Source organism: Tenrec ecaudatus, chromosome 5 (assembly GCF_050624435.1).
Source record: "Tenrec ecaudatus isolate mTenEca1 chromosome 5, mTenEca1.hap1, whole genome shotgun sequence".
Lineage (NCBI taxonomy): Eukaryota > Metazoa > Chordata > Mammalia > Afrosoricida > Tenrecidae > Tenrec > Tenrec ecaudatus.
This window is the reverse complement of record NC_134534.1, coordinates 85771122-85786689: the sequence shown is the minus strand read 5'-3', so window position 1 is coordinate 85786689 and position 15568 is coordinate 85771122. Positions and strand designations below refer to the sequence as shown.

The 15568-nt window shown below is 41.7% G+C and overlaps 1 pseudogene; it reads left to right on the top strand.

The window, feature by feature from the left end:
* Nucleotides 1-437: 437 nt before the first annotated feature.
* LOC142449149 (phosphoglycerate mutase 1-like) lies at nucleotides 438-10277 on the top strand (annotated as a pseudogene).
* Nucleotides 10278-15568: the final 5291 nt, after the last annotated feature.

Below are 15568 nucleotides of genomic sequence, written 5' to 3'. Positions count from 1 at the left end.
AAGGTGTTGCTTTTGCCTGGGCCTGAGGGGTCCCTAGTCTGTGCATTCTCAGTTTGGGTTTTCCCATAGGTATCCCAAGGCTGCCTGATTTCAGCCCAACCCCTGCATGAGGGCCTTTGCAGGTGCTGGGAACACAATCCTACTAGTCCCTAAATCTAGCTACCTAATAGTATCATGGAGTTTTATGTAGAAAACTGGGATAAGAGGAATTACAAAGATAGGGATGGAATTGATAAAAACGTGGGGGCAGAGAAGGGAAGGAAGGGGGAAATTGGGAGTCAACATCAGTGTGTAAAAGCAGGTAGAAAAGATTCCAAAACGGACTGTGCTGAGAATTGCACAGTCTTCTTAATATGATCGAGCTATTGAATTGTGTGATATATCTTATTTATTGCTCAATAAAAACAACAACAAAAACCAGGGAGGGATAATTTGCCATGGAGGTAAATCTGTCTCATGGCAAACGCACACATGTCAGAGCAGCACTGGGCAATAGAGGGTGTTCAATGGCTAGTCTTTCCGAAGTAGAGCTCCTGGACTTCCTTCCATGGTGCCACTGAGTGGACTTTAATGGTTTGGTTTGCATGTTAAACTTTTGTACTACCCAGGAACTCCATAAAAACAGTGAATTTATGGGAACATGTAGGGAAGGACTTGTTGGAAAGAAAGCACATAATTCATTTTGAAACTTGGAAAAACTCAAAGCAGTACTATAACTTAGTCTTTACATGAAGCTTGAAGTAGACTCTCCCATGATGAAAACCGAATTCCCTTCTATTCTAGAGGGACTGAGGAAGTAGTTGCTTTGAGGCGGGGTACCGGTGCATGGAAAGGTGAAGCAGCAGGATGGAGAGTGGACTTTCATTTCCGTCCTCAGGTGGGTGGACTATATTCCAGATTGGAAACTCAGGCTCCATGATTGACTTTCTACTGCTCTGGAATTTGTTACTGCTTTAGTCCTGTCTGCCACCAGCAGGTAAGTGCCACAAGGGTTTTATCCTCTCCAGCCAATTCAGCCCTTGGCAGATATTGTGCCCTCCACCCCCTGATCTGACAAACAGGAGTGTGGCTAGGCAGAAAGAGATATGCCATGACCACAACTCTAGATGTGGCAATTTTAGCCATTCTTTGAACTGATCTGTTGACGTGGTAAAGGGCCTCGATGTTGCTGTTCGGTGACTGCTGGGCTGCTAACCACCAGTCACTCTGAGGAAGAGAGATGGAGCTGTCTGCTCCTGTAAAATCTATAGTGACATCTCCACCCTCAGAGAGGATAGAGTTCTGAGAGGTCGGACCACCCCCATGGGGGCAACCCAAGAGGGGAGTACAATAGATCAGCAATGAGAACAAAACCACGAAGTCCAGAGGAATCCTGAAAGTAGACTTCTGCTTCGGGGGTTAGCACTTGGCACCTCATCTGAACTGGTTGGGGATATTCCCCAAGTTTAGCAGTTAGACCTGGAACTATTTATATGTCCAGTTTTGTTTCTTTCTTTTCTTAGTGGGGCAGGTGGAAAGAAAAAAAGAAATGGAGGAAACAACAAGGGAGTAAAAATTATATATATAGGAATGAATATATGTGTGTATATATAAATATATAAAGACAGATGTATTTATGAATGTATGTATATATATATATGTAAATTCAATAAGGAAGCAGGTGAACTTTGGGCCTCTACTTAAATCCCACCTCAGTACACAAATGGTTTGTTCGAATAGTGTGGCAATGTATGAAACTCACTTTCTCGACACAATCACTGAAGACAAAATTGGATTTATAAGCCAATATGGTGGAGAAAACTGATGGTTCCCATTTATTAAAAGACATAGTGCCTGGAATCTTAATGGCTTGAAGATAAACAAACGGCCATCTAGCAGGAAAGCAACAAAGCCCACAAGGAAGAAGCACACCAGCCTGTGTGATCATGAGGTGTCAATAGGAATAAGTATCAGACGTTCAAAAATAGTATAGCTATAGGCATGTATATATGTAAATATACTCATTTATAATGAAATGGATAGAGGCCAATGTACATATATTCATATGCTAACTATTAAGATAGTAGATGGACTTTGGGCCTCTACTCAAGGTCACCCTTACCACAAGAACACTTTGTTTGAATAACCTGGCACTCTTTGATACTCACCTTCCCAACATGCTCTCTGAAGGCAAAATGGGTGCATTAGCAAGTGTGGTGAAGAGAATGGACAGTTCCCAGCTATCAAAAGATATAAAATCTGGGGTCTTAAAGTCTTGAAGTTAAACAAACAGCCATCCAGCAGGGCAGCAAATAAGCCCATAGGGAGGAAGCACACGAGCCTGTGTGATCACGAAGTGTCGATGGGATCAGGTATCAGGTATCAAAGATCCAAAACAACAACTATATATGTTAACCATTTTATCAGGGGCTCATACAGCTCTTATCACAATCATACATCTATCCATTGTGTCAAGCACAATTGTACATGTTTCCATCATCATTTTCAAAACATTTTCTTTCTACGTGAGCCCTTGGTATCAGCTCCTCTTAATTTTTCCCTCCCTCCCCCACCTTCCCTCCCTCATGAACCCTTGATAATTTATAAATTGTTATTTTTTTCATGGCTTACACTGACCGATATCTCCCTTCACTCTCTTTTCTGTTGTCTGTCCCTCTGGGACAGGTTATATGTAGATCATTGCGGTTGGTTTCCCCTTTGTTCCCCCCACCTTCTCCTTACCCTCCTGGTACTGCTACTCTCATTATTGGTCCCAAGGGGTTTATCTGTCCTGGATTCCCTGTGTTTCCAGCTCTTAACTGTACCCGTGTACATGCTCTGGTCTAGCTGAATAACAAACCACTATATTGATGTGAATGAAGGGTTTTGGAGTGGAGACCCAAGGTCCATCTCTAAGCAATTGGATATCCCCCACAGAAGAGTTATAAGGAAAGGATGATTCAACCAAGGTGCATATAGCACTGATGAAACACACATCATTCCTCTAGTTCCTGAATGCTTGCCACGCCCATCCCCACCCCACGCCACTACCATGACCCAGTTCTACCTTACAAATCTGGCTAGACCAGAGTACACACATTGGTACAGATAAGAGCTCTCAACACATGGAATTTAGGACAGAAACCCCCTCAGGAACAGTGGTGGGAATAGCGATATGAAGATAAGGAGGGTGGTTGGGGAGGGGGAATGGGAAGAAAGGGGGAACCCATCACAAGGTTGGATATATAGCCCTTCCCTCCAAAAAGGACAAATAACAGAAATGTGGGTGAAGGGGGGCAACGGACAGTGTAAGATACGAAATAATAATAATGATATGTAATTGATCAAGGATTTACAAGTGTGGGAGGGTGGGGGAGGGAGGGGATAAAAGAGGAGCTTATACCAAGAACTCAAGTAGAAAATGTTTTGGAAAAGATGATGGCAACAAATGCACAAATATGCTAGATACAATTGATGTATGGAATATCGTAAGATCTCTAGGAGACCTCAATAAAGTGATTTTAAAAATAAATAACTAAAAATAAAAGTGACAACAGAAACAAAAGTTCAAAAACAAGCAATCACTTTGATGTGAAGGAGCTTAGGCAAAGTGGAGATCCAAAGCCCACTGGTAAGACAATTGGATAGTTCCTCACAGAAAGTCCAGATGGAAGGTGTGATATATCCAGGGAGCAGTAGAGCACCAATGAAACACATAAATATCCTCTAGTTCTTTAAAATTTTCCTCCTCCCACTATTATGGCCTTAGTTTTGCTTCACTAACCTTGCTGGACTTGTATATGTACACTGGCACAATTAAGGTCTTTCAATGCACAGTGCACAAAATCCAAGATAGATGAACCCCCAGAAACAGTAATAGGAGTAATGATTCCCTGATGGTATGGGAAGAGAGAGGGAAGGGGAAGGGGAACTGATAGCAATGATGACTGTATAACCCCACTTGAGGGGAATGAGCTTCAGAATTTCAGGTGAATGGATACATTGGAAGGTGTAAGTTATGGCAAAAATGCTATAATAATATAGAATAGAATAAAGATTCAGGGGTTTGTAGGATGGAGGAGGGAGGGGATAAAGGGGAGCTGATATCAACGGGTTGAAAATGATGATGGCAGCAATTGTACAAGTATGCTTGAGCTAATGGATTATAATTTATATATGTAAGAGCTCCTAATAAAATGCTTAAAAAGGGGGGGGGGTTGGAATGATTTATAGTCTCAGAAACCCTAAGTAGGGTTTCTGTGAGTCAGAATTGACTCAACGGTAGTGAGATAGGTTTTGGGTGGATATGATGGTTAAAAACTATATTGAGAAATGTGGTGACGGAGCAATCTATCAGACATGTGGGCACCTCTCCAACTTGCTGCCATATGCCTGGTTTGCTGCTGCCGAGTGTTTTGGAAGTTGACTTCCTCTGCTTGGGCAAGTCGATTGTTCTTTTATCACGTTTGTCATCCTGTATCAAAGGTGGCATACCTGTGCTCCTTCAGAGAGACTAGAAGCTATCTTGATCTTTACTTGGAGGAGGTCCCCACGTCCGGGGGCACAGATGCAACCTGCTCTGCCTTCTGGATGAATGCAGAAAGGAAAGGAATTACTGTAAGTAACAACTTTGGTGCCAAAGTAGATTGCCCATTGGATGCCAACCACAAGCCAGTGTTTGAACCAATTGGCTTCTTTGAGGGAGAAAGATGAGTCTTTCTACTCTTGTAAATATTTGCAGTCTTAGAAGCCATCGGGAGTAGTTCTACCTTGTCTCTATATGGTCTCTAGGAGTCACAATAGACTTGAGGACAGTGGGTAGTGGTGGTTGTGTCATCTAATGGAGGCTTTGTAGTTCAGAAGTTAAGTGCTGGGATGGGAAGTGAAAGGTTGGTGGTTTGAATCTGCCAGCTGCTTCACAGGAGAAAGATATAGCAGTCTACTACTGTAAAGATCACAGCCATAAAAACTCTATAGTGCAGTTCTACTCTATCTATAGGGTTACCCATGTTGGAGAGGTTTCCGTCGATCTTGAAGACTAAGGCAGACTAGAAAGAAAGGCTTGGTGATCTACCTCCAAAATTAACCAATGAAAACCTTGTATCACAACAGAGTATTATTTACAATAGAAGTGAAAGATGAGCTGCTAGGTGAAAAGGCACTCAAGACACTCAGTGGCTAGAACAACTGGACTTTATATCTGTAGTAGTTACATAATCTGTTGTCAATTTGAGACTTAAGAGTGAAGGGGTGGAGTTTGTAGTCTGTCGATCAGGTCGCAACTTGACCTCATTTGGAGGTGCTAAGGAGAAAAATAGTTTGCTGGAGGCAAGACACATGCTCACTCCCTGGGAGACATTCCAGGTGAGAAGACACATGGAGCTACGCTAGTGCCCTGAGCTGGAGAAGCCACGTACAGACCTCTGCCAGCACTGAGATGCTTATAGCACCATTGGATCCACAAGGTTTTCCACCCACTGGCATGTGGTCTTCCTGCATTTGGCATCATTTCATGAGTTTCATGAGACTGAAGAGGACTTTTAAGATTGGTAGCGGACATAGGGGCTAATATCAGACTCAGACACTTGATCTGTACTGGGTTGGGATGTTTTTTCAATATTCAATTGCCCTTGTGTATAAGAAAGCTTTTTCTTATACCCATATGAGTCTCCCTGGATTTGTTTCTCTAGTCATCCCAGACTAACACAATATCAATACTTGTGAATCTAGCACTGGACCAAGCAAATTTCTGTTTTGTTGTACACCATGAGTTGGAACCCACTCAACAGCAACTAAAAACAACAGAAATGAATCATTGATGATAATAATTCTAATGATTCCACAGTCCTACAACTAAGTATTTTTTTCTTGGTCTCGGTTTTCATGCCTGTTCCTTGGGCTATTTGGGACACTGATTTAGAAAATTGTGTTGGATAGACCCCATTAGTTTTAGTTTATTAGATACGGTGTTCCACTATATTTTAAGCTATTCAATTATATTATTTTATTATCTTAATGCTAACAATGAGAAGAATTCAGGCCTGTAGATTACAGGATAAGACTAAAAGCGAAGAAATATTTGGCCAAGAATGAGCTATGAAGGGCTTCCTAAGGAGTCCTGGTGGGGTGGTGATTACACATTGGGCTGTGATCTGCGTGACTGGTAAGTTGAAAGCAGCAGCAGCTTCTTAGGAGACAGACTGGGCTTCAGCTCCCTTAAACAGTTACAGTCGTGAAAACCTACAAGAGGTTCATTATGAGTCAGCAACAACTCGATGTCAGTGAGCTTATTTCGGGGGCTTTAAGGGAAGCTCTATATGGATCCACATTTGGTAACCCACTGAACTACTGATCGTAATACTAGGGATTCGGTGGTAGAACAATTTGGAGAGGGATATCAATAATGAGCCATGGGCAGCACGAAGTGAGGGATCCTTTGGTTGTAAAGCATGAAGAGCAGAACCAATGGCACTGAAATGTACCTGTAGACGTTGAATTGGAGAATGTTTTGTTCTATATATTTTGCCAAAATTGAAAAAAATTGAATCATAAAATTTTTATCATTGTTATTACATGAATAACCATGAGTACAAAGCAGAAGAAAAGGTTGAAAGATTTTATAGCAATTTTCATAAAATTTTGAAGACATAAATGTTTCTTCTTCAAATAATGCACTAAACATTTCAGACCTATTTTAATATTTAGATTTCAAGTGGATTATTCATGTTAAATGTTTCAGATGTAAGGTTGACTCCAAGCTTCTTTATATGAAAAATTTCAACTTTTCCATTAAATATTTCTGTGCAGAGAGGGAGACGTTGTACCATCTTATAACAAGACTGGGACATTTTAATTTTAATAAAGCAATTTGAAATCTGACAGACCCATTTTGAACTTCAGAACATCTGAATCTCTACTGTACCAAAATCAGTCAGTTACAACTCATAGCAGCCCCGTAGGGCATAACGGAAGATCTCTTTTGGGTTTCTGAGGCTGTCAATCTTTACGGGAGCACCAAGTTTCATCTTTCTGATGCAGAATGGCTGGCTGGCTCCAATAGCTGACCTTGTGGGTCACAAACACCAAACCCACCACGCTATCAGGGCTTCTTATTTATTGTCAGTAACTCTTAGCTCTGACCCCTTTTAAGGTAACAAATGGAAATTGCCTGCTACTTGGTTTCTAATAAAGGCGAAGTGATACAAGGGGGACATTCCAAGTTCATGTAATTTGCACTGTTCAAATATATCTTTGGATCTAAGAACACCATGTGAAGTGTAACTTGACCTAAACAGTTAGTTCAATACAACCTACTTCAAACAAAGCCAGCATGCACTTCCTCCAGCTTAGGCTAGCTAGCGCTATGTGGAAATATCCTGATTTCATTTTTTAATGGTGAGAAGAGTAAAGAGAGCGATATAGCATGTGTTCTGTATTTCAACAGCCAGAGCTGATAGGGGAAACTGATGCCTGTTTTGGACTCAGCAGCTCAGCAACAAGTCTAACAGTTGACGCACCAGACAGTATGCTGGTCAGTAGGTCAGTAGGAAGCAGGCAAGGCAGCGGAGGCATGCTTGGCAACCACGAGGAATTTCAATTCAATTCCCCAGGATGATTGGCACTGTGCTCAGTGAGTGTTAAACAGATAAATAAGCCCGATGGTGCTCTCATGAGGAAGTGGGGACACTTGATGGAAATGAGAAAAATACATACATAACTTTTTTAATGGATGAGTTATTTTCATTTTAATCTATGTTTTCAAAATTGCTAACATGTTACATAATTATTTTCAAAGAACTGGATTACTGAGAAGAATAAAATAAAAGAAGTAAAAATACTCAAAATCTCAGTCACAGTTGGAAGGTGTCTAAAGCGGATGATTACTGAGACTGAGGTCAGACATGTCCTCTCCCAACCCCACCCCCCATCATCTTACGAATTCTGAAGCCCACCATTTCTCCTCCCACAGCTTTTCTGCTGTTTGAAAATCAATACAGAATTCACAGCCCAGAGGAGCGGCTGGGGGCGGGGGAGGCACCTCTACAGAATCTTAGAGAACCCCATCCATCTCTGTATCCAGAGCCTGCAGCCAATACTGCCTACTAGCTAGTGCCGAGCCATCAAGGCAAGAAGGCCTGGAACCTGGAGAACCTCATCAGGGGCTGGTGCAACCCCAACCTGACCCTCGCGGGGCATAAGGAGGCGCAGCTCAGTGGGCAAGCGCTGTGACATGCTGGCTGCCAGATTGACATCTGCTTCCCCTCAGTACAGAAGACAGCCACCTGGACCCTCCGGGCGGTGCTGGATGCCACCGCAGATGTTGCGTCGGGTAAGGAGAGCCGGAGGCCTCCAAAGTCGCCACAATGCAGGAGCAGACTGGCCGCAATCAGGCAGAACCCACTGCCCAGCACCGGAGGACCCCCTACGACATCCCACCACCACCCATGGAGCCGGACCGCCCCTGTTGAAGCAAGATCAGCGAGAATGGCAGGTACTCAGACATCACTGAAGAACAGCTGTCCTCCGGTGAGGCTGAAAGACACCCTTGGCAGAGCTCTTCCTTTCTGGAGTGAAGAAATCGTTCTTCAGATCAAGGAAAGAAATAGGTCCTGATTGCACACCATGGCAACAGCCTCCGGGGCCTTGTCAATCATCGGGAGAGGCTCTCTTAAGAGGCCATCCTGGAGCGGAACCTCTCCACCGGCATCCTCATGAGCTATAAATTGGACAAGAACTGAAGCCCAGGGGCTTAAGTGGAGAGCAAATGTATTGAGAATGATGAGGGCAATCAATGTTCAAATGTGCTCAACACGATTGATGTATGTATGGATTGTGATAAGAGTTGTATGAGCCTCTAATCAAATGATTTTTAAAAAGGAGAGAGAGAGAACTTGAAGCCCATCGAGGTTGAACAGTTCCTGGGAGACAAGGAGACGGTGCGTAAAGCCGTGGAAGCTGGGGCCGCCCAGGACAAAGGCAAGAAAGGAGGCAAGCCGGTTGACTGCTGTCCCCAAGGAGGCCCTCCCTGCCCACCCCCTTGCTCTGCACTGGTCCCCTGCACAAGTCACACTGACCGCACCGTTAGTAGCTGCAGACGGGGACTGGTGGCTCCCATTTGCGCCATCTTGTGCCATGCACCGTCTCCCTACATATAGTCTGAGGGCACCTCTGTCCAGGTCTGGGGAAGCCTTGCTTCTCCTCCTTGCTGGAAGGAAGTCCGGGTTTATGCTAGGGGATTGTCTGCTGGGGATGAGTTAAGGGGAGGGAGGAGACATGAGGATGACCAATAGAGTGGAGCAAGGAGATAACAGGCCCCAACTCTTCTGCATTCAGGTCGGTTCAGGCACTTTGCCATTCCAGTGAAGAGGAAGAGAGCCACGTGGTGATTTTAAATAGATTTCCTCCCAGACCCCTGAAGGCTGCAATCAACTCCGAATGTCCCACTTTTGGGGGGTATCGATTAAGTTCTGCCACTTGGCCTCTAACTCCTGGGGCCACATCAGCCCCATTGTAGTAGGTGCCTTAATTCAAGAAGGGCAGTTCCCACTGTCTAACACAGCTGAGATGAAATAGAAATCCTAGGAATCTTCTGAGATGCTCAATCTCCCTTCACAAAGTTGTTCCTTATTGTTTTTGTAAGAAAAAAATGTATTCTCGGGCACTCTATTTGTGAACCTATGGATTTATCCTGGCAAATCTGCTCTAACATTCTTCCACAAAGTGTTTCCCAAAGAGCGTGGTACAACTGCTGTAAAGAAAGCTCATCACTCGGTCTGTCTACATCACAGTATTAGACTCTGTAGACTGTTCAATCAGATTCCAGTTAAACATACAGCTCAGGTGATCTAAACGTGAGATGTGTTGCCCTGTGGGGCCACGAGTCCCTGCTCTGGAAGAAGTCACAGGCTGACCTTGAGGGACATTTCAGTTGAGACTCCTGCCTCAGGTGAAACTTGAATTAGCGAATTAGTGAGGCCCCTTTCGATTTCAATTTTTTCCCCCTCTATTACTTTGGGTATTGAAAGTGACCTTAAAGATTTGATCACAAAAAGCACACAGAAATCCAAAGGATTGTTGAGCAGGTGTTTTAGATTTTCACTGTTGACAGTCCAAGAGGGAATGGCCTTTACTTGTACCCGTGGAAATGTTACAGGGGAGAAAATGTGTGACAGGAGACATTGACACGTTAGGATGATTGCTGGGGATTCTGACATGATGGCGCTTGTCTTTCTGTGCTCCAGGCACACAATGCCACCATGCCATTCAACTTCTGGCAGCGGTCTGACATCAGCGACTAAACATCTCTGCCTGATCCTCCTTTCAGAATTAGGAACTACTTCCCATAGCCACACGTCACAACTAACAAGAAATTCAGCTGCCTATTCGACTCCAGCCACTGGAAACAGCCTTGTGTTCCAGGAGATTGAGGCTGAAGTCCCCTTGTTTAAAAGGACTGCAAACTCTTTTACAAAGGCGGAATGTGAAGTCCTAAAAAAAAAAAAAAGTTGTGGAGCAGGGGCTTTGCTTAAGGTCACACCTCAGGAATTGCCAGAAATACTGTGCTTTTTCTTATGCATTAACTGCCCATCACCCCACTTAGGATGATAGTCTGATTTTTGTGAACACTGACAACACTTTGAACAGATATCTGTAACAACATAAATGACTTTTTCACACTTTTAGTAAAATTGCACAAGCTTACTTTATTAACTACCTTGTTGAGGTAGTTAATTGTGCCAACCTGGATGATAAACATATGTGGGGTTAATTGAACGGCGAAGGGATAAATGGCTCGGTGAGGCTTGCCTTTCTAGTTCTTGGGTCTCTTGCTTTCTGATGGTCGGACCAGGGTGCACCTGCCTCAGCCAGTTCCCTGCTTCAACTGGCAAGGCCTACTTCCTGTAAGACATCCCTGAGGAGAAGCCACATGGACCTACCCCGATGCAGCCCTGGGTGCTGGAGCAGCCATGTGGAGACCCCTGCCAGCACTGAGATACTTACATGTTCACTGATTTGGCTTTCCTCCTGCAGTCAGCATCATAGTGTGTGTTTTGTGAGATGGAGGAGGACTTTGTGGATTGGTGTTGGACATATGGGTTAATGTTGGACTTGTAGGCTTGGGCAGCACTGGGTTGGGATGTTTTCTTGATGTTACTTAACCTTTATATAAAACTCTCTTATACATGAGTTTCTGTGGATTTGTTTCCCTAAAGCACCCAGACTAACACAGGTGCTTTTAAAATTTTACATAAAAAATGTCTACATCAATGGATGTAGACATCCATTGCTATATTGGAATATGTATGATGGTTTTTGATGAAACATTGATAATTCAGGGTAAACTATTGTGAATTAAGATTTATGGAATGTGAAGCTAGAAGGCATCTTAGACATCTTGTTACAGCCTATTTTCATAAATGAGAAGACAAAGTTAACTTCTTTGATACTTTCATTGAACAAATTAAGCTAGAAAATGTATATAAAAGAATGTGGAATAAAATAATAATATTTTAAAAGAATACCAAATCTTATGAGATACAGCAAAGTCAGTGTTTAGATGAAAATGTATGGCTGTACAGATGGACATTGGGCTTCCACTCAAGTACTCCCTCAATGCAAAAACACTTTGTTCTATTAAACTGGCATTCCATGATATTCACCTTCCCAACATGCTCACTGAAGACAAATGTGTGCATAAGAAAATGTGGTAAAAAAAAAAACACCTGATGGTGCCTGGCTATCAAAAGATATAGCATCTGGGGTTTTAAAGGCTTGAAGATAAACAAGTGGCCATCTAGCTCAGAAGCAACAAAGCCCACATGGAAGAAGCACACCAGCCTGTATGATCATGAGGTGTCGATAGGATCAGGTATCAGGCATTAAAGAACAAAAAATCATATTGATGTGAATGAGGGGGAGGGCAGAGTGGAGACCCAAAGCCTAGCTTTAGGCAACTGGACATCCCCTTACATTCGGGTCTCAGGGAGGAGACAAGCCAGTCAGGTTGCAGTGTAGCAATGATGAAACTTACAAATTTCTTCTAGTTCTTAAATGCTTCCTCCCTTCTACCCCCCACCACTATCATAATCCTAATTCTACCCTACAAATCTGGCTAGACCAGAGGATGTACACTAGTACAGACAGGAACTGGAAACACAGGGAATCCAGGACAGATGGCTCCCTTTAAGACCAGTGGTGTGAGTGGTGATACCAGGAGTGTGGAGGGAGGGTGGGGTAGGGAGGGGAAACTGATTATAAGGATCTGCATGTGACATCCTCCCTGGGGAATGGACAACAGAAAAGTGGCTGAAGGGAGATGTTGAGTAGTGTAAGATATGACAAAATAATAATAATTTGTAAATTATCTAGGGTTCATGAGGGAGGTTGGAGCAGAGAGGGAGAGGAAAAATGAGGAGCTAATACCAAGGTTTCAAGTGGAAAGCAAATATTTTGAGAATGATGAAGGCAACAAATGTACAAATGTGCTTGACACAATGGATGTATGTACGGATTGTGAAAAGAATTGTACAAGCCCCCAATAAAATGATTTAAAATATAAATTAAAAAATAATATATATACATGAATAATATTTTGATATATAAAAATAGTTATGAGAGCCCCCAATTAAATGATCTTTTAATTTAAAAAAAGAAACTATATGGCTGTAAATGTCTATGTAAAAATTAAGAACTAAAATAATAACTGGAACTTATGTCTTAAAAATGAAAGAAAGAACATGCTAGATTCAAACAAAAAGAAGACATAAACAAGGGAGATTACAGTTGAACACATTACATAGAGAATATAAAAAACAGAGAAGAAAAAAGGGGGAAAACTGACACAAAATTTTTTAAATGGAAATATCTTTAAATACATTGATGAATTAGCAAAGAGATCAGACTCAAATTACTAAAATCAAGAACAGAAAAGGAGACATTAGTAACAAACCAACAGCAATAACTTATCTGTCAGTTTGTTGTACTGTGGTGGCTTCTGTGTTGTTTTGATGCTGGCAGCTCAGTCACTGGTATTTCAAATGCAACAGGTTCACGCAAAGGGAGCAGGTTTCAGCAGGGCTTCCAGACTAAGAACAGACTAGGAAGAAAGACTAGGCTGCTCACATCTGAGACATTAGTCAATGAAAACCTTTAGACAGAACAGTATTCAAAATAGTGCCGGAAGAAGATCCCCTCAGGACAGAAGGCACTCAAGATATGGCCGAGGAAGATCTGCCTTCTCCAAGTAGAGTCAACCACAATCAGCTGGATGGAGCAAAGACTAGGGGGTGTTCATTTTCAGATGGGACACAACTTAAATTGAGAAGAAACAGCCACAAATATAAATTAGTAATTAGAACTTGGCATGTACCGAGTCTGAATCTAGGAAAGTTGGACATTTTGAAAAATGAAGTGGAACACACACACACAAAAATCAGTATTTTAGGCATTCATGAGCTGGACTGAACAGGTATTGACCTTTCTGAGTCAGAAAATTATATGGTTTACTATCCTGGGAAGGAAATAATCCAGAGGAATAGCATTGTATTCATCATCAAAAAGGACATTTCAAGGTTGATCTTGAAGCACAACACTGTCTGTGATAGAATTATATTTATCTGCTTTCAAAGAAATCCAAGTAGTACAACTGTTATTCAAAACACCAAAGATAGTGGCAGAGGATTAATAAGTCTACCAATTTCTCCAGTCTGAATTTGATTAAACATGCAATCGAGATGCATTTATAATTATTGGCAATTGGAATGCCAAAGTTGGAAACAAAGAGAAAGGAACAGTTGTTGGGAAATATGGTCTGAGTGATAAAAAAAGAAGCCGGAGATTACATGACAGAATTTTACAAGACCATGACTTATTCATAGAAATGCCTCTTTTTTCAACAACATGAAAGATAATTGAACACGTACACAGAAGTCAAATGAACTACATCTGTGGGAAAAGATGATGAAGAAACTCAGTATCACCAGTTAAAACTAGGTCAGAATCTGACTGTGGAACAGACCATCAATTGCTTGCATGTGAGTTCAGGTTAAAGGTGAAGAAAATTAAAACAAGTCAAAAATTAAAATGAGAGTCAGAATATGACATGGAGTCAATCCCACTTGAATTTTGAGAGCATGAAGAACAGTTTCATTGCTAATGACACATCTTGATGAGCTGTGGGATGACATCAAGACCATCATACATGAAGAAAGCGAAAGGTCATTAAAAATAGGAAAGAAAGAAAATATTTTTTTTTAATTTAAAGAAAGGAAAGATCAGTGTGAATGTCAGAAAGGACTCTGTAACTTGTTCATACTCATAGGGTAACGAGGCAAATGAAAGAAATGATGAAGTCAGAGCTGAACAAAAATATAAAGGGCAACTCTAAAAGCCAAAGCCAAATATGATCATGAAATGTGCAAAAACCTAGAGTTAGAAAGCCAAAAAGGAAAAACATGCTCAGCAGACCATAGACTGAATGAACTGAAGAAAACACTCAAGGTTTGAGTTTCAATATTGAAAGATTCTATAGGCAAAATATTGAAAGATGCAAAAAGCATCAAAGAAGATGGAAAGAATTCAGATACTGTACCCAAAACACTAATTGACATTCAACCATTTCAAGACGTGCATGTGAACAGGGACGAATGGCACTAGGAGAATTTCTAGCTACAGTGAAAGCATTAGTCAAAAACGTGGCTCCAGGAATTGATGGAATACCAATCAAATGTTTCAACAAGCTGAAGGAGCTTTGGATGCATTCCCTCAGTTATACCAAGAAATTTGAAAGACAGCTACTTGACTAGAAGAGATCCACATTTATATCTATTCCAAAGAAAGATGACCCAACATAATGTTCAAATCATAGAACAAGATCATTTACAAGTAATATTTTGCTGAAGATCATCCAAAAACAGTTACAGCAATATATTGACAGGCAGCTGCCAGAGGTTCAGACAGGATTCAGAAGAGGATGTGGAATAAGGGATATCATTGCTGATACCAGGTGGATCTCAGCTCAAAGCAGAGAATACCTAAAAGAGGGTTACTTGTGTTTTATTGATCATGATTATATGAACACTAAGGTGTTCAATTAGGTGGACCATAATGAATTATGGATAACCTTGAGAAGAATATGAATCCCAGAGCATTACATTGTGCTCATGTGGAATTGTATGTTCATGGATCAAGAAAGAGGCAGCTATGTAAACAGAACAAGGGAATAATGCATGATTTATATTCAAGAAAGGTGTGTGTCAGGGCTCCATCCTCTCACGATATTTATTCAATCTGTAGGATGAGAAAATAATCAGAGAAGCTGGATTATATGAAAAGAATGTGGCATCAGGATTGGAGGAAAACTTATTAACAACCTGAAATATGCAGATGACACATCTTGCTTGTTGAAAGTGAAGATAACTTGAAGCATTTGCTGATGAAGATTAGGGATTGCAGCCTTCAGTGTGGTTTACAACTCAGGGTAAAGAAAACTAAATTCCTCACAACTAAAGCCATAGGTAACAACAAGATAAACGGAGGAAAGATTGAAGTTGTCAAAGAGCTTGTCTTGCTTGTATCCATGCTAGCAGTC